Below are 25,355 nucleotides of genomic sequence, written 5' to 3'. Positions count from 1 at the left end.
CAGGTCAGAAGATTGAAGGAGTTTGGACAAAGTCAGAATAAGTCAGCAGTAAGACTGAAAACAGAAACCAAGTTTCCTAGCAGCTCATTTAGTATGATTTTTTTAAGCCAAAATTGTGTGATGCAGCAGCTATTCTACAGTGGAAAATTGCCCCTGGGAAGCTACAAGAGTTCATCAAAGGCAGAGGTTCAGAGTCGTCTGTCTGCTGTGGTGAGACACCGGTCATATTGCTATGCACCCCATAGATCACAAATAATAATATCCCGAGGCATTGTCTCCTGTATTAAAAGACAAGAACTCTGTTTTTGTTTCTAGAACCATCGCTCTCTTTCTCTGCTTCACACGGCTCATGTAATTCAGAAGATAGACTTCATTCAAAGAATGAAAGATAGGTTAAGTCTGAATCTCAGTGCTTCTCTTCATCAATTCAGCAAGCTGCAGAACGTTATCTGCCTTGTAAGTACTCAGCTCCCTCTAACAAGATGAATTTCTTTCCTAAAACAGGTTTGTACCTAGGGCTTCACCACCAGCGGTGTTAGCACCACTCTGAGAAAAAGATGTGTTGCTATAAGAAGCCCAAATACGGGCTTTATAGATTGCGGGTAGACCTCATCTTTGGAGAAAAAGAGATACCTAGATAGTACTCATAAATAATAGGTCTTAGCAGAAAAAAAGAAGACAATGATAAGGAAGCATTCTCCAGGAATCCCAGCAGGATCGGAGAGGCAGGCTCCAAAGTCATCACCCAACTAGAGATGGTTTCAGAGGCTTTCTACAGGCAGCAGTGTCACAAACTAAAACCTTTCCACCCAAAGTGCAGTCCATACACCAGCAGCTTCAGCACTGCCCGGGAGCTTGTTAGAAATGCAAAATCTCACGCCCCTCCACCGATATGCTGAACTGGTATCTGCGTTTTCTCAAGATCCCCAGGAGATTTGTACGCACATTGGAGTTTGAGGAACACTGGACTAGAGGAATTATGCAATAGACGGCTTGAGTCTAGGAGAAGCAGAAGAAAAATATATGCGCGTGCGCGCATGCGCGCACACACACACATGCACGCTGCTCTGAGGCAAATGGGACCACAAAAGGAGATCCCTGCTCTAGTCTGAACTACCGACACACTGGCATCCAGCGCTCTGCCATCCCATCCCTCCACCCCACCATTCATCCGTCCCTCCCATGGGTCTTGGAGCCATGACCTGCATTCACCCTAAGGGAGTCTGAGCACGCGCTGAGCAGCCTCATGGCCACTTATCTCACAAAGATGATCATATGACTTTCATCTTTCATCCTATTAATGTGATGAATCACACTTACTGAGTTGCATGTGTGGAACCGTCTCTGCATCTCAAGGGTGAACCCCACTTGACCATGGTGTATAATCTCTTTAATGTGCTGTTGAATGCAGTTTTGTTGAGAATTTTTGCATCCATATTCATCAGGGATATTGGCCTGTAGTTTCCTTTTCTTACAGTCCAACTGTTCTATTTTAGTTACCTGGGAGACTAAAGGAAATAAATGGAAATAAATCCATTTATCGAGTGACTACTGTGTACCAAGCCCTGTCTTGGGCACCGTACCAATATCATCTCACTTAATGCTTCTAACAACCATGCAAAGGTAATAGCATTAGCTCCAATTTACAAATTAAAAATCTGAAACTTTGCCCAAGATCACACAATAAGAAAATGTTTAAGTTAGGATCCCGCTCTAGATTACAAGTTCTGTTCCTTCTCCTGTACCACAAGGACACAGAAACCGAGATTTTTTATTTATTTATTTTTTGGCTGTGTTGGGTCTTTGTTGCTGTGCACAAGCTTTCTCTAGTTGCGGCGAGTGGGGGCTGCTCTTTGTAGCAGTGCACGGGCTTCTCATTGCGGTGGCTTCTCTTGTTGCAGAGCACAGGCTCTAGAGCACAGGCTCAGTAGTTGTGGCGCATGGGCTTAGTTGCTCTGCGGCGTGTGGGATCTTCCCAGACTGGGGCTCAAACCCGTGTCCCCTGCATTGGCAGGAGGATTCTTAACCACTGCACCACCAGGGAAGCCCCCAGAAACTGAGACTTTTAATCTTCTTATTTCTTAAAGGGAAAAAAAGCCAATTCTGTACAACTCCACTTCCACAGGAAACTAGATTCTGTCCACGGCAGGGTATCTAGTTTCAGCAAGGCCAGAAATTGTTCATGAGTTGTTATTGGAGACGGGGAGAAAATGATGAAATGTGATGGACTCTTTGTCTGACAGCCTTCTAAGCACCTCTAGAGGTCAACCAAGCCAACTTCGTCCCAGATCACGCACTTCGCTTAAGGCATTGGCTTGAATGGCGGCCTGAGGAGAAATCCACTTCCATTAGCAGCTACCCATTCCATTTAAACATTTCACCTCAAATGGAGTCAAAGAGGCTCCAATTTTTCCTCAGAAGCCGTACAGGAGATTCCATACCCCTCCCTTCAACAGCCTTTTAAGAATTGAAGACAAAAAATAGGACACACCCCAAAGTAGAATTTCTCTTTTGCCACTAAATACATTCGGTCTTTGATCTCTTCCTCATGTAACAGGATTTTCAATCCCTTTTCCATCCTGGTTCCGCCCCCAGGCACACATCACGCCCCACCTTCCGACAAGCACCGAAACGTAGCCCATCTCGCAGTTATGGCTGCCGCGAGGCTGAGGCAGCGTCACCTTCTCCCTTTAGTTTCGCCCCACCTCTCTCCTTCCATCCTGATTTTATCCAGCCCCTCACACACAGGCCGATCCAAAATGTCATCCAGCCCCCGAGGGGCAATGCTGTGATAACTACGCAAATCTCCAAAGCGGTTCGTCAACCCACACACCTACCCGCCTCCGTTCTGAAGTGGCGATGTGATCAATCAGGCCGGTTTCGTGTTCCACAGCTCACACAGTACGGAGAAAAGGTTAATGACACCGACTGTTTCTGCTGGAGAAGCAACTCAACTGGACAGCAGCCTTCGCAACAACAGGAAAGGAACACTTCCCTTTTAGTCATCCTGTAAGAAAAGGAAAAAAAAAATACATACATACATATATATATATACACACACACACACACATATATATATGAGGTTTTTTACCTTATATACAGATGAAATAAAAAGCCATTTGCCCGAAAGCTATAGCAGGACTTATGCTCCACTGGCTCAAGTCAAAACTAGGATTCCTCTTCTCACTCACTGGCTAAGCGTTTCGCAGACACCAAAGGCAATGAAGGCAGATACTCGACTGAGGGTCTAAACTCAGCCCCTGTGGTTTGCACATTGGGACTTTCAAACCAACTCAATGTAAATGGACAGACTTACATTGGACAGGAAAGTCCCCTCCACGCCATCCATCATGGGCTCCCAGCAGCTCTGCTTAATTTTCTGCCCACCAGACTCAGGGAGTGCAGGCTAGCTACATTTCTCTCTCTCTCTTATTCATTCTCTCTCTCGTTCAGATTCTCTCTCTCTCTCTCTCTCTCTCTCTCTCTCTCTCTCAGTCCCTGCCTGCCCCTCATTCCTGTTTCAAGAACAAGTCCAAAAGCCAGCCTCTCCATTAAAAAACTCACATCCACCCCTTGCATGGGAAGAACCATGAGCTGTTAAGACCTGGTCTGGCCAGCTTTACACACAGTGGCCAGGTCGCACCTCTTTCCCTCACCATCCTCAGAAGGACACAGCCTAGGGACTTCCCTGGCGGTCCAGTGGCTAAGACTCTGCACTCCCAATGCAGGGGGCCTGGGTTCGATCCCTGGTCAGGGAACTAGATCCCACATGCCACAACGAGGATCCCATGGGCAGCAACGAAGACCCTGAGTGCTGCAACTAAGCCCCGGCACAGCCAAATAAATATTTAAAAAAAAAAAAAAAAGAAGGACACAGCCTCTCTATCCTCCTTATTTCTATTTACCGAGGCCCACTCAGATTTCCACACTGCTCCTTACACATTTTTTTCCTAAATTAGATTTCCCATCACCAGCTTTATTTACATAGGAACAGCTGAGTGGTTTGGAATTTGGACCTTAGAGAACTCAGTTTAGAGCAACGGTTTTCCATCCGTCTCCTGTAGGGACCTAGGGTATCTCTGGAACCTCCTCAAGGGCCAAAGCATCGGCCCCCAGATGGACTTTGGACCCCTTCACCTTTCTAACTTTTGTATATAGGAATTCTATGTGGGATTTTTCTTTGACAGGAATACTCTTCCACGCAAAAGAGAAAGAAAAAAGCAACATGCCTACAAGGAATCATATTCCTTTCCTCACTTATCACCTATAAACCATGAGAGATACACACAGAAGGACGTGTGCCTTCCCCACTCTGCCATGAAACAGAAAGAGCTAAGAAAAGCCTTCGCGTTGGACAGTAAAAAGCCACAAAACAGGCAGAATGTTCTGCTTCAGTGTATCCCAGTGCTTAGAATGCACGATCCCAGACAACCGGAATCACGCAGGCCAGCCCTTCCTTATTCAGATGTGAAAACGGAAACTCACAGAGGTTAATGGCTTGTTTTATTAACTCAGAAGCAAGTCACTACCACAGTTTTTTCACACATAGGAGACATTCCGTGTTTAAAGAATAAATGTTTACATAATGTATCTGATTCCTTCCAGCAAAGAGTTCAGGTGGTTTTCTAAGAGACATAAAACCAAAAAAGAATGGTATTTAATAGGAGTGAGGAAAAAAAAAAAAGAGTGGCTGTGATTAGAGTTTTCCTTGTCTTAAACTCGAACTCCAAGAATTTGCTCTTTGCTGCGACAAGTACTTCAGACTCTGAAAATTTACAGTCATTGCACTTTTCTAAGCTGTCCTAAATTCTGAGTGATGAACAATTTCCTACCGAGAACTTTAAATAACTAGCGAGAAGCCAATGAGGACTTGCAGGCAAGGAGGTGTCTGTGAGGGCCATGGGTTATATTTAGGTGCATTCTGCCTTGATTTCATGAAAATTTGTTTGCCCTTCTCTCAAGACCAGAGCCTTGCTACTTGCATTTGCTGTAAGACACAGAAGCAGGCTGTGATGAAGAGCTCGCCAAGCTGAGGGCCTAACGGGCCACATAGGTTGGCACGTGTTGGGACGGACTTGACTTTTGGGTGCACGTGCCTTACAGGATGAGGCTACTGTCTCGATTCTCCAAGGTTCGCCCGTGGACCAGTGGGACCGGCATCCCCGGGAGCTTGTTAGACATGCGGAATCTCTGATCCCTCCCCAGACCCACTGAATCAGAATCTGCATTTTACCAAGACCTCCAGGTGATCTGAACGCACAGTGGGAAGGGGCACATCAATGAGAGATGGTTGGGAGGGAGGTGATGGTGGTTTCGGTTTTGTTTGGTTGGTTGTTTTTCTAGTTTTTTGTTGCTGTTGTCCCTGTTGTTTGCTTGCTCTTATCCAGTGAAAATCAAATGGGAGAAAGGTGCTTTCTGAGTCAACTGGATTAGCCATACCTTGGCACACACTGACAAAGGGATTCATCCCCCCCCGGGGGCCATCGTTGTTCTTGAGGATTGTCTTTGTTGTAGAGAAAACTTTTGTTTCCAGAGGCGCAGGCTACACAGCACGGAGTAGAAATATGGCGATTATCCAGTTCATTTACTTGCTGTACACAGTCAGACAAACCAATGCAGGTTGTAAGAAAAACATTCAGAGGTGCCTGAATTATCCAGGTTCACTTTCACTGCTAACATTGTTCCAAGGCACTGGATCACAGTCAGACTTGCACATCGTTTTGTGCTTTTAAACGTAGTGCCAGGGGAAGCTGCAGCAGCAGACTCAGAAGGGAAGGGGCAGGTGGAGGTAACCCCTGGACCCAGGCGGCATCTGATGAGGGTGACATTAGGCTTGGCAGAGGTCAGGCTGCACCGTCTGCAAAACACTTATCACATGGAAGGCAGGGCAGTCTGCCAAAACACAGACACGGGGACCAACCAAAGGATAATTGCTCTCCATCCCGTACAGAGAGCAAAGACAGAGATGTCAGCAAAACACATCGCCTGGCTGGGGAGCAGCACACACAGGACTGCAGGGTAGAGTGGGATAAGAAAGGGAAGGTCTTTGAAAAGGCCAAATTTGTCGAAAACAGGCAGGGCAGGCCAGCTGGAAGACATGTCAGTCAGGGACCAGACTCTCCACTCAGAGGTATTTCTGTCACTTGTCCATGACAGCTTCTCAAAACTAAACAGAGGGAAAAATTACAGCTAGATTTCCACCAGGCATGGTGTATATCGTGATTGCAATTTAGACAGAGGTGAGATTAACCAGTGTTTGTTCAGCCCCTCCTAAGCGCCAGGTCTCTTTTCAGCCTCGCCAGTGTCTTACAAATGTGGCTATTTGTAGAGGAGGGGTTTAACCGAGGGACAACCACCTTTCTTTTTGGCCATGCCTCGCGGCTGGCAGGATCTTTGTTCCCTGACCAGGGATAAAACCCATGCCCCCTGCAATGAAAGCACGGAATCCTAAGCACTGAACCACTAGGGAAGTCCCAGGTTCACCATCCTTAAGGGGCTCTCGTTTGGGCTCTAGGGATCCCTGAATTTCCTTAAATTGTATGCAATTTTGTGCATGTATCTTTTTTTTTCCCTGGGAGCAGAGACCATCACTTTCATCAGATTCTCCAACAGATCCATGACCAAACGATTAAGAATTACAGTTGGCCGGACAAACTATGAAGGATGAAGGAGCTAAGATCAGTGGAATATTCTCGACCTGGCCTTGTACTTGATGGTATCATTTAATGCGCCTACAAACCCTAAGGTAAGTGGCATTATCCCCACTTTACAGTTAAGGGAAAGTAAGGCTAAAAACGGACGAGAAGCCTTACCAGGTAAACACACCTAGTAACTGTGAGACCTGGAACATAAACTCAGACTTATCTGGAACAAAATCCATGCTTTTCTATGATACTATGCTTCTTTTTTTTCTTTTCTTTTTGCGGTATGTTGGCCTCTCACTGTTGTGGTCTCTCCCGTTGTGGAGCACAGGCTCCGGACGCGCAGGCTCAGCGGCCATGGCTCACGGGCCCAGCCGCTCCGCGGCATGTGGGATCTTCCCGGACCGGGGCACGAACCCGTGTCCCCTGCATCGTCAGGCAGACCCTCAACCACTGCGCCACCAGGGAAGCCCGATCCTATGCTTCTTAAGTGTTTTATGGGGATGGGGCAGGAAGGGGGATAAGCATTAGTAAAGGCAGGCACGAAGGAAGATCAACGTGACATTTTTAGCTGCTCTTGAAGAATGAGTTAAGTAAGGGACAAGGTAAGAGGCAGAGCAGTGAGAAGGCATAAACCATTGAGGGAGGACAGCACCCTCCCTCCTATTCGATCGGGAGCTTCCTAAAGGCTCGAGAACCTAGGAACCGTCATAAGACCGAGTGCCTCCAGGTGTTAAATGTTTGGCCCATTTAGTTTGAAATTTCCTGTCACCTACAGAGGAATGGAAAAAGATGTGGTACATATATACAATGGAATATTACTCAGCCATAAAAACGAATGAAATAAAGCCATTTACAGAGACGTGGACGAACCTAGAGACTGCCATACAGAGTGAACTCACACAGAGAAAGACAAATATGTACTATCGCTTATATGTGGAATCTAGAAAAATGGTACAGATGAACTTATCTGCAAAGCAGAAATAGAGTCACAGATGTAGAGAACAAGCTTACGGTTACCAAGGGGGGATGGGGGGATGGGATGAATTGAGAGATTGGGATTGACACATACACACTATTATGCATAAAATAGATAACTAATGAGAACCTATTGTATAGCACAGGGAACTTCACGCAGTGCTCTGTGTTGACCTAAATGAGAAGGAAATCTAAAAAAGAGTGGTTATATGTATACGTATAACCAATTCACTTTTCTGTACAGCAGAAACTAACACAACACTGTAAAGCAACTATCCTCCAAGATAAATAAATAAATATCCCGTCACCCAAACCCCAGCGCACGCAGCCAGAGGATAACCACGCCTACCAGAGACCCGGATAACCACGCCTACCAGAGATCCTGATGTAAAGCCCAGGAGCCGCTTCATGTCCGGCATCGGTTCAAACAAGTGCATTTTGTTTATTTCTAATGCGTCTTGAGCCCAGAGAGCAGGTTTAGCACAGGTCAGGAAGAAGCCAAGAGCTTTACCGGGGGCCGCTGGAGCCCACACAGCAACATGCAGCCTCTCTGGAAGTAAAAGATGGTCCGTTACGTGTGCAGCTTTAATGCATCTCTGTTCCCCCAAGACGCTCCTGTCTCAATCTAAATAACATCCAGAGACTAAAATATTCCGTGCGTACCCTCACCACATTTAATCAGGCTTTCAGATGCCCACTGACTCTGCGGCGAGCTCCTGCTGCCTTCTGAAATGGAAAAGCCACTCACGTTAGCATGGAATCCCACGTAAGTGAAACGTGGTTTTAAATCTTGTGATTAATAGATGGCACAGTCTTGTCCCAGTGTGCTTGCCCTGCTCTCCCTACCCTTGGAGACACAGCACACACCCCTCTGGACCATCACAAGCAGCCACACTTTCTTCAGCCCCCGTGTTATTTTAGCACTTAGCTCTCTTTCGTAAAGGGGCCATTTCACAAGCATTATTCAGGCTCAGGTATCAACTCCAACCAAATCTTCTCATTGGCTTGTAAATGAATTTAGGAGCCCAAACCTCTTCAGGCTCCCTGGTTGGGAATTCGTGAGATTTTATTCCCATTAAGTGAAAGTCAAAAAAATATTAAAAGATATAGGTACATGATACTCATCGTGTTTCAGCAGATCATAAGTTCCTTGAGGGCAGGGAGAGGTTATGTGGCTGATTGATTGATTTGATATTTATTGAGTCATAACTAGCTTCATGGACCACAGAAATAAACTTATCAATGCACTTCATTACAAGAGAAAGCCTTGCTGTGTCTTCAAACCAAGAAGCATTCCCTTTGATGTCTTCTTGCCTTTATACTGATTAGCAAACTTGAAAGAGCAGCTCCTGTTCTAAAAAGTATATGAGGAGAAAAAACTGCATTCTATTGCAGAAAACTGAAATAAAAGATTCTCCCTCTCTCTGGAACAACTAGGCAGTAGGAAACAGGGTTTGCTGCTGGAGAAGGTAGCAGAGGAACTTGTCGTTCCTGAAAACATTTCGCTTTCAAAACACACGGTCTCGAGATAGCCTCATCCACCAGAGGGCAGACAGCAGAAGCAAGAAGAACTACAATCCTGCAGCCTGTGGAACAAAAACCACATTCACAGAGAGATATCAAGATGAAAAGGGAGAGGGTTATATATCCAATGAAGGAACAAGATAAAACCCCAGAAAAACAACTAAATGAAGTGGAGATAGGCAACCTTCCAGACAAAGAATTCAGAATAATGATAGTGAAAATGATCCAGGACCTCAGAAAGAGAATACAGGCAAAGAACAAGAAGATGCAAGAAATGTTTAACAAAGACCTAGAAGAATTAAAGAACAAACAAACAGAGATGAACAATACAATAACTGAAATGAAACTGCACTAGAAGGAATCAATAGCAGAATAACTGACGCAGAAGAATGGATAAGTGACCTAGAAGACAGAATGGTGGAATTCACTGCTGCAGAACAGAATAAAGACAAAACAATGAAAAGAAAAAAGACAGCCTAAGAGGCCTCTGGGACAGCATTAAACGCAACAACATTCACATTATAAGGGTTCCAGAAGGAGAAGAGAGAGAGAAAAGACCTGAGAAAATATTTGAAGAGATAACAGTTGAAAATTTCCCTAACATGGGAAAGGAAATAGCCACCCAAGTCCAGGAAGTGCAGAGAGTCCCATACAGGATAAACTCAAAGAGAAACACACCAAGACACATAATAATCAAATTGGCAAAAATTAAAGACAAAGAAAAATTATTGAAAGCAGCAAGGGAAAAACGACAAATAACATAAAAGGGAACTTCCATAAGGTTAACAGCTGATTTCTCAGCAGAAACTCTACAAGCCAGAAGGGAGTGGCAGGACATATTTAAAGTGATGAAAGGGAAGAACCTACAACCAAGATTACTCTACCCAGCAAGGATCTCATTCAGATTCCATGGAGAAATCAAAAGCTTTACAGACAAGCAAAAGCTAAGAGAATTCAGCACCAACAAACCAGCTCTACAACAAATGCTAAAGGAACTTCTCTAAGTGGGAAACACAAGAGAAGAAAAGGACCTGGAAAAATAAACCCAAAACAATTAAGAAAATGGTCATAGGAACATACATATCGATAATTACCTTAAACGTGAATGGATTAACTGCTCCAACCAAAAGACACAGGTTTGCTGAATGGATCCAAAAACAAGACCCATATATATGCTGTCTACAAGAGACCCACTTCAGACCTAGGGACACATACAGACTGAAAGTGAGGGGATGGAAAAAGATATTCCATGCAAATGGAAATCAAAAGAAAGCTGGAGTAGCAATACTCATATCAGATAAAATAGACTTTAAAATAAAGAATGTTACAAGAGACAAGGAAGGACACTACATAATGATCAAGGGATCAATCCAAGAAGAAGATATAACAATTATAAATATATATGCACCCAACATAGGAGCACCTCAATACATAAGGCAACTGCTAACAGCTATAAAAGAGGAAATCAACAGTAACACAATAATAGTGGGGGACTTTAACCCATCACTTACACCAATGGACAGATCATCCAAAATGAAAATAAATACGGAAACAAAAGCTTTAAATGACACAATAGACCAGATAGATTTAATTGATATTTATAGGACATTCCATCCAAAAACAGCAGATTACACTTTGTTCTCAAGTGCACACGGAACATTCTCCAGGATAGATCACATCTTGGGTCACAAATCAAGCCTCAGTAAATTTAAGAAAACTGAAATCATATCAAGCGTCTTTTCTGACCACAACGCTATGAGATTAGAAATCAATTACAGGGGGAAAAACGTAAAAAACACAAACAAATGGAGGCTAAACAATAAGTTACTAAATAACCATGGGATCACTGAAGAAATCAAAGAGGAAATCAAAAAATACCTAGAGACAAATGACAACGAAAACACGATGATCCAAAACCTATGGGATGCAACAAAAGCAGTTCTAAGAAGGAAGTTTATAGCTATACAATCTGACCTCAAGAAACAAGAAACATCTCAAATAAACAATCTAACCTTACACCTAGAGGGACTAGAGAAAGAAGAACAAACAAAACCCAAAGGTAGCAGAAGGAAAGAAATCATAAAGATCAGAGCAGAAATAAATGAAATACAAACTAAGAAAACAATAGCAAAGATCAATAAAACCAAAAGCTGGTTCTTTGAGAAGATAAACAAAATTGATAAACCATTAGCCAGACTCATCAAGAAAAAGAGGGAGAGGACTCAAATCAATAAAATTAAAAATGAAAAAGGAGAAGTTACAACAGACACCACAGAAATACAAAGCATCCAAAGAGACTACTACAACCAACTCTATGCCAATAAAATGGACAACCTGGAAGAAATGGACAAATACTTAGAGAGGTATAACCTTCCAAGACTGAACCAGGAAGAAATAGAAAATATGAACAAACAAATCACAAGTAATGAAATTGAAACTGTGATTAAAAATATTCCAACAGACAAAAGTCCAGGACCAGATGGCTTCACAGGTGAATTCTATCAAGCATTTAGGGAAGAACTAACACCCATCCTTCTCAAACTCTTCCAAAAAATTGCAGAGGAAGGAACACTCCCAAACTCATTCTATGAGGCCACCATCACCCTGATACCAAAACCAGACAAAGATACTACAAAGAAAGAAAATTACACACCAATATCACTGATGAATATAGATGTAAAAATTCTCAACAAAATACTAGCAAACAGAATCCAACAACACATTAAAGGGATCATACACCATGATCAAGTGGGATTTATCCCAGGGATGCAGAATTCTTCAATATATGCAAATCAATCAATGTGATACACCATATTAACAAACTGAAGAAGAAAAACCATATGATCATCTCAGTAGATGCAGAAAAAGCTTTTGACAAAATTCAACACCGATTTATGATAAAAACTCTCCAGAAAGTGGGCATAGAGGGAACCTACCTCAACATAATAAAGGCCATATATGACAAACCCACAGCAAACATCATTCTCAATGGTGAAAAACTGAAAGCATTTCCTCTAAGATCAGGAAAAAGACAAAGATGTCCATTCTCACCACTATTATTCAACATAGTTTTGGGAGCTCTAGCCATGGCAATCAGAGAAGAAAAACAAATAAAAGGAATACAAATTGGAAAAGAAGAAGTAAAACTGTCACTGCAGATGACACAATACTATACATAGAGAATCCTAAAGATGCCACCAGAAAACTACTAGAGCTAATCAATGAATTTGGTAAAGTTGAAGGATACAAAATTAATGCACAGAAATCTCTTGCATTCCTATATACTAATGATGAAAACTCTGAAAGAGAAATTAAGGAAACACTTCCATTTACCATTGTAACAAAAAGAATAAAATACCTAGGAATAAACCTACCTAGGGAGGCAAAAGACCTGTATGAGAAAACTATAAGACACTGATGAAAGAAATTAAAGATGATACCAACAGATGGAGAGATATGCCATGTTCTTGGATTGGAAGAATCTGTATTGTGAAAATGACTATACTACCCCAAGCAATCTGCAGATTCAATGCAATCCCTATCAAATTACCAATGGCATTTTTTACAGAGCTAGAACAAAATCTCTTAAAATTTCTATGGAGACACAAAAGACCCTGAAAAGTCAAAGCAGTCTTGAGGGGAAAAAGCGGAGCTGGAGGAGTCAGACTCCCTGACTTCAGACTATACTACAAAGCTATAGTAATCAAGACATTATAGTCCTGGCACAAAAACAGAAATATAGATCAATGGAACAAGATAGAAAGCCCAGAGATAAACCCATGCATCTGTGATCAGCTAATCTATGACAAAGGAGACAAGGGTATACAATGGAGAAAAGACAGTCTCTTCAATAAGTGGTGCTGGGAAAACTGGACAGCTACATGTAAAAGAATGAAATTAGAACACTCCCTAACACCATACACAAAAATAAACTCAAAATGGATTAAAGACCTAAATGTAAGGCCAGACACTATAAAACTCTTAGAGGAAAACATAGGCAGAACACTCTTTGACATAAGTCACAGCAAGATCTTTTTTGACCCACCTCCTACAGTAATGGAAATAAAAACAAAAATAAACAAATGGGACCTAATGAAACTTCAAAGCTTTTGCACAGCAAAGGAAACCATAAACAAGATGAAAAAACAATGCTCAGAATGGGAGAAAATATTTGCAAATGAATCAATGGACAAAGGATTAATCTACAAAATATCTGAACAGCTTGTGCAGCTCAATATTAAAAAAACAAACAACCCAATCCAAAAACGGGCAGAAGACCTAAATAGACATTTCTCCAAAGAAAACATACAGATGGCCAAGAAGCACATGAAAAGCTGCTCAACATCACTAATTATTAGAGAAATGCAAATCAAAACTACAATGAGGTATCGCTTCACACCGGTTAGAATGGGCATCATCAGAAAATCTACAAACAACAAATGTTGGACAGGGTGTGGAGAAAAGGGAACCCTCTTGCACTGTTGGTGGGAATGTAAATTGATACAGTCACTATGGAGAACAGTATGGAGGTTCCTTACAAAACTAAAAATAGAATTATCATATGACCCAGCAATCCCACTACTGGGCATATACCCAGAGAAAACCATAATTCAAAAAGATACATGCACCCCAATGTTCATTGCAGCACTATTTCAACAGCCAGGTCACGGAAGCAACCTAAATGCCCATCGACAGACAAATGGATAAAGAAGATATGGTACATATATACAATGGAATATTACTCAGCCATAAAAAGAAACGAAATTGGGTCATTTGTCGAGACGTGGATGGATCTAGAGACTGTCATACAGAATGAAGTAAGTCAGAAAGAGAAAAACAAATACTGTATGTTAACACATATGTGCGGAACCTAGAAAAATGGTACAGATGAACCAGTTTGCAGGGCAGAAATTGAGACACAGATGTAGAGAACAAACGTATGGACACCAAAGGGGAAAGCGGCGGGGGGTGTGGGTGGTGGTGTGATGAATTGGGCTGTTGGGATTGACATGTATACACTGATGTGTATAAAATGGATGGCTAATAAGAACCTGCTGTATAAAAAAATAAATAAAATAAAATTCAAAAAAGAAAAACACGGTCTCAAAACTCCTGTATCATTATGAGATTCTGGACTTAGTATTTCTCAAACCATCGTTTCGACTGGAATGAACAGGCTGCACGAGGAAACTTAAACATAAATTTTTTAAAAAGCAGACAAGTTTCTACCAGGGTTACTATCGAGGCCAGGCAACATGTGCCCGTAAATGCGTTACTTGTGCCTGCCAGCGTATCACCTGAAAGTGCTGTCTTTAGGCAGGGCGGGAAGTGACACAGAAGAAAGCGGGGCTGTGGTCCTACCCACTTCAACAAGCACCAGGACCGTCTAGCAGAACAGCATACCCCGGGCTCTGGGATAACTGTGAGCCCAACTTCAGCATCTTGTTATCAATTCAGTGTGAGTGCTGTTTTGAAAACACATCTAATTTGGTTTTAAATTTTAATCCATAAGTCATTACTAAAGGACTCCAGGCTGCTGAAATGATGAACCAACTACCTCTACAGCAGACGTAAAGGCACGATCGCCAGTCAGGGCTTTCTGTCCTCACCTCCCTTCCTGGCCTTCCTCACGTCTCTCAATTCCTTCTCAGCAAAGTGCTGACTTTCCCTGTGCACGGTCTCCCACTCACCGAAGATTTTCTGTTGCTCTCCGCATGTTCTCTCTGTCTCTGTCTGTGTCCCTGTGTCTCTCTGTGTGAATGTCTCTGTGTGTCCTCTCTGTCTTTCTCTGACACCATGTCTCTCTGTCTCTGTCTTTCATACAGACACACATGCACACACACACACATATACACTTGCACACACTGAAGTTCTCTGCCTCTTTCTGACCCAGTATTCCAGCTACTGCCCCCTTTGCTATTCCAATTTAATCTACTTCTCTGACATAAACATTCTTCTTTAACAAAAAGGTCAGGCTGACCGATTTGGGGGAAAGAAATTGTCTTAAAGAGCTAATGGCAGGGAACATAGCTGACCGACAGATGGACTGACCAACCCAAGGGACTGCCAGCATCTCAGCTCTTGCCCTCCTTTGAGTACTGGATCTCATGGCTGGTTACCCAGAAGAGGGGAGGGTTTTTTCAATGGAGAAATCAAAAGATGGATCTTTCAAAATATGGCATACGATAAAATTTGGTTTCTTTAACAAACTATGTTTCAAACTCGATTCTAAGGGATTGATGAATTTTAACCCTTTATGTTCACCTTTCATAACAACCCTGTGAGGATGGTATTACCCCTCTCCTCCATTTCCCCAGAGACAAGCACAGAGAGGTCAAGCAACTTGCCCCAAGTCACACAGCTAGAAAGTGACAATCAGGATTTCCACCCAGGTAGTATGTCTCCAGAGTCCATGCTTTTAACTGCTAGACTCCGATGCTTCTTATTTGATTGGCTGCGTTTTTGTCTAATTAATAGAGAGGAAATTTTGCATTCATATTTTATGCATCCTACCTACTATTAAAGCCAAGTTTTCTATCAGGGAAAACAGATGATTGATTTACCCTAGTGGGTAATTATTACCATATCTACCCTATTGAATAAGTATTTATTCTACTGTGCAAATCAGTTATTGCTCAAAAATCCTGTTTATGGCCCCCACCATTAACAACACGTGTTGACTAGAGATATCCTAAGTAAACCTCTCACCGTCTTTCACCCCATTCCTTCTGTCAGTCCACATACCTAACCATATAGAGTTCTCTTTCCAAAAAGCAGCTTCTTGATAAACCATGCACAAGGACTTTGCCCTCCTGCTCAGTGAGGGTTAGTACATCCTAGAGCAGGCAGGCAGATATGGCCCTGAAGACCCAACACAGAGGCCCAGGAAGCTTCCCTAGAGAAGAATCCATGTTGATCTCGAAACTCTCCATGTTCTGTGCTGCTCTCCAATAATCGACCTCACTTCCTTTGATTCAAAGTTAAAGTGGGCAACATAAACCCTCGACCATTTGGCAAGGTCAGGAGAGACCGTCCGTTCTTTTCCGTAATAATAATAATAATATTTTCTGTTTGCAGGACTGGTGTTTTCTGTGACGTTTCTTCCAAAGTATGCTTTGTTTTAGGATCTTAAAACTCAAAGGTTCCAGGATATTTTTTCCTTTCAAAAGTGAATGGTTCCGCTTTTCATTTAAGGTACAGTTTAGAAAGAAGCAGCCTGTGAAACCAATTAACTAATTGGAAATCACTTAATGACCATGGCAGCATTTCAGAATTCTAGTGTCGGTTCACAGCAGTCAAGAGAAATTGCTTTCCAATATTATGATAAGGTAAGTAAGGCTGTGGAGGTCTCACCCAGGGCAGCCGAAGGCTGCTGTGAGAGACAATAAGCTCTAATCCACCCACCAAAATAACGGAGATGTTATAGCGTGGAACTCAGTCATTGGAAAGTAAGCAAAACATAAAAATCCAAAGATATGCAAAGATCGGCTGAGAATAAGTGTGTGGCTGTAGTTCCTTGCCATGATTCTTGAGAGCTTCCAATCTTCACGTAGACATAATGCGGTGGAAATTGCTGTCTCTGGGAGAGCCAGACATGTGGGGAAGGAGAGGTGGCAGGAGGAGGAGAAGAAAATAAGAGAGTAAACGTTCACCCTACGACAATTGTCCAATTAATTGTTTTAATATGAATAGAGTCCCTGTTCACACTAGGGAAATACTCCAGTTAATTGCTCAGTTAACAAAGCCGTCGAAAATAAATTACCCCAAACACAATATTTTATCTGTTTGCCATTTGCTTGTTCCAAGGTAGTAAGATCTCTTAGCATATCTCTAAATAGCAAAGTTCATGAGAACCAAAATCATCACTGTCGAAAACAGTACCAGCCATCTCTAAGAGTACACCTAATTCTTTTTTACTTTATTTTAAAAGAAAGGCACAGGGATACACATAGGCCTAGGCGGTTTTAAATCGCTTTGCGGTGGACCATTGGTCCTCATTTCTCCTAGGCCTCAGAATTATTTTGTGAGTATGGCAAATCTCTTCACCTCTCTTTGCCTTAGTTTACTCGGCTGTAAAATGGCCCGACACCTATTCGAAGAAACAGGTATTCAGAGGACGGTTGAATTCTGCAAACATAGAGCCAGGCTGCTATCAATTCTTCCGGCAATAACAAACTTTTACTTTTTCTTCCCCAAGGATACAGTAAGTTTGGGCAACAAAGACTCTGTCCCAGAGATATTTACTGTTGTTTTCATCAACAGAAATTCTCTACACATGCTTGTCACTCCACTGCCAGCATGTGGGTTTCACCTAGACCCCAGCTTTATGAACTCTGTAATGATGAGCAGCGTAGACGCCTCCTCCACTGGGTACCGCCTTAGATGCTTGCTTTGTACCCAGTCATGACACAAAGGAAGGAAGACATTCTCTTTTCAGGCTGCAGCAGGAAGAAAGACAAGTGCCACTCACACAAATCGCTATGCCAACCATTAACCCGCCAGACCATAGGATCACGCTAGCCCTGTTCTCCCACCTGCCCCAGATATCAGGTGCTCGTTCAAAGCACGCTCCACTTTGTAGAGCCTCATCCCTGGAGGTTCTTCACCCACAAAACACCCAGGACAAGGAGGGCAACATTAAAACTATAATAAAGGGGCTTCCCTGGTGGTCCAGCGGTTAAGAATCCGCCTTCCAATGCAGGGGACGCCGGTTCGATCCCTGGTCGTGGAACTAAGATCCCACATGCCGCGGGGCAGCTAAGCCTGCACGCTCTAGAGCCCGCGTGCTGCAACTACGGAGCCCGCACACTTGAGAGCCCGCGCGCCACAACTAGAGAGTAGCCTACGTGCTGCAATGAAGGTCTCGCGTGCTGCAACTAAGACCCTATACAGACAAATAAATAAACATTTTTTAAAAAACTATAATAAACTGATGATTCTTCCTTTAAAACAACGCTTTGTTCTGACTTGCGGGGGAACAATTGTTTAACTTATTGCCTTTCTTGGGATTTCATTTCTAACCTGCATTCTAGCAGATGACATCCTACTAATACCAAGATTATATCAAGACAAGAGGGCTGATAAACTAATTTTAACTACCAGTGAATATCATCAATAAGTAAAGCAGAACATGGAATGCAATGATATCCTGGGGAAGCCACCGCACCCAGAATTTCCTGAACGTGTGTCGAACTCATGAAATAAGAGGGAAACATTTTCATCTTCTTAATAAAAGAAAAACCTCCAAAATATCAATGGAGAAAAACCCTGCAAACGAACCTTCCAGATTGATTCAGGACATTTTCCAAGATGACGCACCTGAAGAAAAACATGTGATTCAGGATGATAGCATCCTGAAACTTCTCTGTCCCACTTACGGCATGTTGCTCGCTGACCCAAAGGTGAGGCTCTACCCACAAAGACAGGCTGAATGCCAACTTGTACAGCCTCATCTGCAAAGCTCGCCACTCTGGAGCTTAAATGTCCCCGCTTAACAAATGGTGAGCAATTTAGTCCAGTACATGTAGATGAGACAATGGCCAAGGTCTAACAATAGCTAACCCTCTCTCTGAGTCCTTGAATTAGCGAATGTTATTACAAAAAGAAAATATACTTTTATCTAGGTTGTCCCTTTTTCCCTCTGCTGTCTTCTGTGGCTTTGCCTGTAAGCTCACGGTGTGTAGTTAAATTGGACAATTACTGAGCGAGAAGTGAATAATTAATGAACAGTCGCCGTAGATGTTTGGGAAACTGTGACCCAATCATCGAACGGAGAAGTGAAGCACTGAAATAAATGGCTTGTTCCACTCATTACCTGATCAGCATTTGTTTAGAGGTTCCTAGGTGCCTATCAAAATTCTAATCAGTTCTATTTAAATTACATTTTTTGCACTGCATTGTTATAAATGCTAATTTATGCCTAGAATGGAACAGTTTTATTTCTTACCTCCTGAAGAAATGGATGAGTAAAAACATACTTCTACGGGGCATAAAAGATGATCAAGGGCTCAGTGACGATTGATTCTGAAACTCGTCCTGAAACTCGGAGCTGAAGCTTTAGGGGACAACAAGGACATTCAGATCTTCCCACAACAAAGCCGTCCCCCGTGAGGAGGCAGAGGAATGTCATGGCAGTCCCTGCATCCACCACTGGGGACTTCCTGCTCTTGGGGATGGGAGCGGCTTTGGGGAGTGAGGAAGGAAAAGAAAGGGAAATGGTTACCGCCTGAGAAAAATGATCCCCAAAATCTTAAAAGCAGATGGTTATTGCAGAATCTCTGGGCCACTTCCCTGCATTGAGGAGAATTTCTCCGAACCTGGTACCCCATCTGTTTATGCCAAGATGTCCACTTCCACCAGCTTGCAGGAGGTGACCGAGGTACCATAGCAAATGGTTCCCCCATATCTCCTTCTACAATTAGTTCGGCCTCCGATGTTAGTGTCAAAGTGCCACTCTAAGCAGTGAGAGGTGCTCCAGCCGAGAAGAGACAGAAGCGTAGTTTTACTCTGACATTCGAAGCCAGGCCACCTTGTAGCCTATGGGGTGGCCAGACGGGCCCGAGTCATTTGGGATGCAGAAAACCTCCGAAGGGAAAGAAGATTCAGAACGGTGTTCTAGAAATTGCTAGAAACCTCCTAATGAGCCCTTGTAAAACTGCTTTGATAACACACCGCTTCTCACCCACCCCAGGCCTGGCGTCTGTGGAAGCCAGGGAGCCTGCCTTTGCCCTGCATCAAAGTCAGAATTCATTGCTGGAAGTTTCTCCTAAGCTGAGGAATTACCTTGAGAGGATTGAATTTCCAAGTGCAAGTCAGCAGCTGCTGGGGAGGCTGAGGTCACCTCAATCATCCCGCCGCGCCACGAGTCTCTTGTGGGGAGAGGCCCAGGCGAGGCCGGATCAGCCTGGCTTAGGGCTGCCTGGCCGGGGGTGGAAAACACAGGTTCACACAAGCATTTAACCTCTTTTGAGCAGTGCAATGTGGCTGACGCCTAACACAAGGCTGGAACATTTTTGAGCTTATTAGCACCTCAATATTCTGTGCTTGTAGCTGAGGAAGGACTGTGATGGGGAAAGGGGGCCGCTGGGAGGGGAGAGGGCGGGTGAGAGACCTGAACAAGAGAACAAGCGACTGTTTTCTCGTTTTCTGAGAGCAGCTGGGAAAAGGTGAAGCTTGCTCTCTAAATATTTCTCCTTTTAAACAGAAACGGTATTTTCCAGATCTCAAGGCTAATCACTTAATGGGAAAGAAGAGAAGAGAATCGCTTTTGTTCATCTTCCGTGAAACCCATCCATTAGTTTGAAAGCAAAATTTCTCAAGGAAATACCTACGTGAGGGTGGCGTTTCTACAAGCTCTCAGGGTGGGGAAGAGGGAGCAGAGACGGGAGAAGGCAGTGCAGGAACGGCTGTGTTCCGGTCATTGTCTGGGAGAACATGGTCATCAGCTGGGACACAGGGGCTGCAAAGATTTTGGCGTGGAATCAGTCCTCGGGGAGAAAGTGACCAGGGCGAAAGTGACGAGGGTGCCTCCCCCGGACCTTCCCAAGAAGCCTCCCGCTCTAGGGCTGAGCCCAGTCCTAAAAGGGGTCTTTTTAGAGAAATTAAGCTGCACAGTGATGTTTCTCAAACCTGTTTAAATGATGATAATAATGGATAAAATTATTTCTAGTATTCATAAAAATCTCTCATCCTCCTTCAAAGTGCTTCGAACTAACCCCCAGCCAAAGCTATAAGATGGGAGCACGTTTGGGTAAAGTCCTCACTGCCATCCCTGCCACCAGATGAGCCTACAACCCACCTGCCACGTGCGTGCCTGAGAAGCTGAGTCCTAGATAATATTTCTGGCCGAATTCTTGGTATCACTTCCATGTGAGTTCTAGAATTTCAATTTTCTAATCTGAAAAAAGAAAATTAAGTCACTAGGGGAATACGTACTGTCTGTTTCTTCCTAAATTTTCTCAGATGGTGATGTTTGACCACCACTGTGATTACCTTCTTATTTTCATTTCTGTAATTGTAACATTAACTGAATGGCCACAATTTTCCTGACTCTGTCCAGGATAAATGATGCGGGGGTTTCACGACATCATAGTTACCACTGACTCCATGTCAATCATTTGGATTTTCATTGTAAACGGTGATGTCCTCCATCAAAATGTTGCTCATATCAGAAATATGGGACAGGAGGTCAAATGAGAAGATATATTCCATCTGTGATGTGACTGACCTTTCTAACGTATCAGTTAAGCCTCCAGCCATATCAGTTATAAAAATATTGAACAAATCCAAAGGTAGGGTCCTGCGACGTGTCACCTGGAGACTTCATTCCAGATTAAAGTCAGTCATTAGTCAATGTTACATATATTGTTCAACCACTTCAGCAATTACTTAAAAGATGAAATAGAAGCAGCTATTTGTTAAACTTGAAGATGGTACAAAGCTGGAAGAGACAGTTAATGTTTTGGATTCCACATGACTCAAAAATCCTTGCCAGGCTGGCAGTGGGGGACATTTAATATAAAATATCACAGGAATAAAGGTAGCCCTGCACTTAGTTCAAAAAGCCATTTTAGGTACATTTTACCAGCAATCGTGGAAAAACCAGTGAGATTCTTACTTTGCTATAGAATCAGTATAAGCCAGTGTGCTATGGTGAATGCTAATTCTCTTTTAGGTGATATTAATAGGTATCTAGTCCAAAACAAGAGAGGTGACAGTTCTGTTGTCCAGTGGTCAAACATCACAGCATGAAGGAAAAAATGTAATACAACATCTTTCACCACCTATGTGACTTTGAACAAGTCATGTGATTTAAGCCCTAGTGTTCTCATCTGAAAATGGAAATAATAATACCTGACACACGTATTCCCATGAAACTGTTGTAAAATCAAATGAGACCGTTTCCACGAGAGTGTTTTGAAAATTATAATGTATTACTACACTGGACATCTGCTGGTAGTTACCCAAAATCATCCACCTCTGTCCAATAGATGTAATCCAACTCTCCTTTGGGGAACCTCCCCTTTACCATTCTCAGCTGTGTAGTGGGCCCTAACTGGCTAAGACCACAGGAGTTGGTTTAGAAATGGGCACATGGCCCAATCAGGGCCAAGGAGACCGTGCCATCGCTTTCGACAAAAAAGAAGCCCTTGCTCCTTTGCTGTATTTGGTCATAGAAGAAAGTGAGTCTTGGGATAGCATCCTATTACCCAGAAAGGAGTCCCCCTGCAGATGAGGCTGATACACAAGGAAAGAAGAAATGAAAGAGACAGGAAACGAATGACCTCGTGTGACATTCCGGATCAGACACTTCCCCCAGAGGAAGCCAGCATCCCTCTGGACTGTGTTGTCTTCTGGCCCACACATCCCGTGTTTTAGGTCAAACTGAACAAGGTGTTTCCGTCACTTGCAACAGGAAGAGTCCTATGACTGTGCCTCTGTTTAAATGTCTTGGAAACCCTGGTTATTCAAATATATGGCAAAACAACATGAGAGAGTTTTCAAATGGAGAGATATAGGTATTTGCAACAAAAATGAAACCTACGTTTATACTGTGTTAGACTGTTAGGACTGTTAGGGTCCTTTGTTAAGATTGTTACGTTGCTATGCTAGATTGTGTTTCCCAACACAAGCAGAATTTCGTTATTGACTATGCTTAGATTTTAAGCTTTATATAAGAAATTGCATGGAAATCTTGTTCTGAAAAGAATTCTTTAGCCTTCTGCCTCTGGAAAAGCCAGTTTTCCAGCCTACCCCATCTTGTCTTCCTTGGGTTCCTGCTGAGCTCATAGCCAGATCTCCAACTAAAACAGCAGTGCCCATCTCTGATTAATGGGACCTTTCTCCCCACCCCTTTTAATGGCTTCCTCCCATTGCGATTTCAATCAAAACATTGCTGGGAATCCCTCCTGGTGCCTCTCCAGGACCACTTCTATTGCCATTTTTTATATACTCCTCCTCAAGAAGAGAAAAGCCAAAGAAATGTCTCCACACTCCAAGGCTGAAATCAATGTGGAAGGTGAAGAAACGATTGCATTTTCTAGCCAGAAAGGGCTGATAGCCATCAACGGGTCCAGGGGTCGGCCAGGGGCTAAATCCAGCACACCTGATTTTCATTTACGGGTGTTCTTGTAAACAAAACTTGTTTGAATACAGCCATGCCTATCTGTGACATACTGTCGTCAGCCACTTGCATGCTGCCACTTGCATGCTATGATGGCAGCGTTGAGTAGTCAGAGACGGTAGGACCCCAAGAGACTAAAATAGTTATATCTGGCCTTTTATAGAAAAAAAGTTTGCAAACTTCTTATCTAGTCCAATCATTTAGTTTTTAGAAGGAAGCGTAGGTCAGGTTAGGAATTGGCTCTTCCACTTGCCAGGGCCTGGGTTCCATCCTTGGCCAGGGAACTAAAATACCACAAGCCACATGGCATTGACCCAAAGAGAAGGAAGAAGCGGTAGCAGCTCAGGCCCACAAAGGCTCATAGGAGATGAGAGGCCAAACCCAAATCTGCTCCGCGTGGCAGTGTCTTCACAATCTCCTCTGATCCACCTGCTAGATTATAGGTGCCCTGTAGGCAGGGATTGTGCCTCGTATTTCTGTGGTATCGCGAACGACGGAGGCTGAATACTGAAGTCATCATGAAAACTGGTCAACTAAGCGCAAAGGGATTGAGAAAACAAGGGATTCCTTCAGAGATTTCTCTTCTGTGTGACCCATCTCGCCCCCTGCTTCCACAGGAGGCCTCCACAGCCTCCAAGTATGTGTCACCACAAACCAGTCCTTCTCCAGTTAGACATCAAACTATTATCCGTAAGATCATCTTGCAAATGAGATAATAGTATCCCCTCCCAGTAATGAGACAAAGTGTGTAAAGCAGGCAGCCCTGTGCTTGGCGTGTGTTAATCTCTCAAAGAACGGTTGTTTCTTTATCATCATCATCATCAAAATGGAGGCATCCCGAGATACGCCTGGGTACTGGAGGGGATACGTAATTACTGAAATGGGGATTTACTTCTCTTAGATCCTTCCACAAGGAACAGGAAAACTACGAGAAGTTGGGGTCCCAATGCTCAATTTCTGCAAACAATTGAATTCACCCTCCATTGCCATCACCCAAGGAGATCAGAGCACAAGTGGGGGAACGTTCTCTCAGATCCCAACAGTAGCTGTGGCACTGGAAGGAGAGAAGGAAGATTCTTTCCCTGAGGCTAAGACATTACAAATGTCAACACATAATGAACTAACTTAGAAGTGTATCAAACAGCATGTGTACAGTATGAATCCCATCGTGGCTGAGAACGTCTTTCCTGAACCTCTGCACAGTGAGAATGGTCCCACCCAATGCCAGGGGCTCCCCTCCGGCCACACAGGCCCCTGTGTAATCCGCCTAACACTCCCTTCTTTAGATGTTATGGCCATAACCCTCAGTCAACAGGAATTTGTTGTCACTGCTCTACAACATACCATGTACATTGCACGAAAGACTTTTAACTATGGGCAAAATATCTTTGCCATTCATGCCATCCTTTTGCCAAAGACTTATGTTCATAGTATTATTCTGTATTTTCGATAGTTCCCAATATGGCTGTCAGAAAGAAAAAATCAGCTTTATAACCTCATGCCGGAGGAAACAGCCTGGTACTCCTCCACCACCACCACTCTCTTTCTGATCTAAGATGGCAGATGGCAATCCTCCTTTAGACGAATGCCCCTTTAGAACCTAAGACGGACGTTGAGAGCAATGGGGTCTACCATCTCCCCTATCCAATGGCTTTTCTCGGTGCTAATCACAGCGGGTAAAAATTGTCCAGGGTTGCTTAGCCCATATCGGGAACGGACCTACACGTGACCCTCTGTGATGTGCTAAACTTATGGCAGCCAGAAAACATGACTGGGGCTAAGCACTAATAAACTCCCACAGTAAAAGTGTCTCTCCCACCCCCCGCCCCACTCCGACTGCCGCCATCTGTGTGTGTGCTTTGCTACCTAAGAACTCAAACTGAGGGGCGGGCTTGGGATTTGTAACCATCTCTGAGTAGCGTCCGTCCCTACCTCTTCACAATTATCCTCACCAAACGAGGCAGCTTCACATTGAGAACGGATGTGGTTTGCAACCATCACCAAATGGCTCTCCTTCTGCCCTTTCTTGGCTTCCCGACCAATCAGAACATGTGAAGCTCCCAAATGAGAAGTAAACACACGGCCCGGTT

The 25,355-nt window shown here is 43.4% G+C and overlaps 1 long non-coding RNA gene across 2 annotated transcripts in view; it reads right to left on the bottom strand.

The window, feature by feature from the left end:
- Window positions 1–2,843: 2,843 nt before the first annotated feature.
- LOC137223395 (uncharacterized) overlaps window positions 2,844–25,355 on the bottom strand; it is a 157,548-nt gene continuing 135,036 nt past the window's right edge. For both annotated transcript variants that reach the window (XR_010942850.1, XR_010942849.1), the window contains exon 3: window positions 2,844–3,007. This is a non-coding gene — a long non-coding RNA (uncharacterized lncRNA). The remainder of the gene's footprint in view (window positions 3,008–25,355) is intronic.

The sequence above is a fragment of the Pseudorca crassidens genome, chromosome 4 (assembly GCF_039906515.1).
Source record: "Pseudorca crassidens isolate mPseCra1 chromosome 4, mPseCra1.hap1, whole genome shotgun sequence".
In the NCBI taxonomy this organism is placed as follows: domain Eukaryota; kingdom Metazoa; phylum Chordata; class Mammalia; order Artiodactyla; family Delphinidae; genus Pseudorca; species Pseudorca crassidens.
The sequence above is the reverse complement of the archived record's forward strand: the minus strand, read 5'-3'. Positions and strand labels throughout refer to the sequence as shown.